The 1,533-nt window shown below is 33.5% G+C and overlaps 1 pseudogene; it reads left to right on the forward strand.

The window, feature by feature from the left end:
- The first annotated feature begins 300 nt into the window (after positions 1-300).
- LOC132904011 (putative nuclease HARBI1) lies at positions 301-1,185 on the forward strand (annotated as a pseudogene).
- Positions 1,186-1,533: the final 348 nt, after the last annotated feature.

A 1,533-nucleotide genomic window follows, 5' to 3' on the forward strand; every position in this document is an offset into this window, starting at 1 on the left:
TTACTCTCGACTCGCAATGCCAATATATAATGCCAATCTCAATGCAAGAAACGTCATTTGGCACTCTTGAATTTCACACTAGCGCCACATTGGGGCGAAATCGGGCGGATATTGAGTGAACTAATTAATATTGAGATTGTGTTCTGGAACTTGGAATTAGTTACTCTTGAAGCCATTTTGACAGCTCGACATTGCGTTGAACTTGTGTTAGTCTTGGATATTTATTGTGATTATCACAATAAGGAAATAGTAACTTTGTGAAAATTGCGTATACATTTTACTTGTAAAAAAGTGCATACAATGGCTCGTTTGGTGTTGCAAAGTGTAATTTTCAGTGATGCCTGTAGAAAGAATTTGCGAGAAACGCGTAATTTGCGTAGGATTGCTCGGTATGCCGCCGATAAAACATTTGCTATGATTGATGACGAATTTAAGCGAAATTATCGTGTCACCAAGGCATTGTTCCATTATTTATATCAAGAGCTAAAACCCTTGATGCAAGCGCCTAAAAGAAGAAGTGATATCAGTACAAAATACAAGGTAACTTTGTTTTAAATTATGTGAGTACTTTGTGTTAGTTTGTGATACAAACAAGTTTGCAAAAGTACCTAATTGCTTAAATAATTGGTTTTGGTCTACAGATACTAGTAGCACTTTCATTCTATGCAACTGGCAGCTACCAACGCCTAGCAAGATGTTCACTAGGTACTACCATGTTGCAGTAATCAGTATCTCGATTGAGGGATGTGACAGCAGCATTGAATCACCCGACAATCCTGCATAAATACATAAAATTTCCTCAAACCGTTTCAGAACGCAATGTTATTTAAAGAAGGTATGTAAATTGTGTTTAAGACATGACAATTTATTTTATTTGGCAGATAAATGTGTGTTAATATCTGTGTTTGTTGTAGGTTTTATGAAAAAATTTGCATTCCTGGAGTAATAGGATGCATAGATGGAACCCATGTGGCAATAGTACATCCTGCTGAAAATGAAGAAAGATATTTTAACAGAAAACATTTCCATTCAAGAAATGTATTAATAGTATGTATCCCTTTTATATGTTTATTACACAAGTTCATAATAAGCTTATTTTATATTACCACTACATTTATTATTTATTTATTTTTGTTACAGATCTGTGATGCGGACTTAAATATATGTAAGGTGTACCAATATTAAATAACTCCAAGATAGTGTTTCAGTATATTTTTATTTCCTTTACTTTTCTACACCACCGTCCGAAAGAGACTGCCCCTTCAGCCGAACGTTTCCTTTCTTAAAATAACTACTACAATTTTGAATTTACAAATTTCTACTAGATTATTATAATTAAAAATAAATATTGTAAGAGATTAAATGACAAATATTAGGGCACCTTACACTCGTCCATCCTGACAGCGTGTATGTCCTCATACACGTATATGTCGAAGACCTTACACTCGGCTGAAGAGGTAGTCTGTATGATCTTATAATATATAAATATTTATCTTTACAATGCTTATTTTTTTGAAATCCAATATTCTGTTA

Source organism: Amyelois transitella, chromosome W (genome assembly GCF_032362555.1).
Source record: "Amyelois transitella isolate CPQ chromosome W, ilAmyTran1.1, whole genome shotgun sequence".
NCBI lineage: Eukaryota > Metazoa > Arthropoda > Insecta > Lepidoptera > Pyralidae > Amyelois > Amyelois transitella.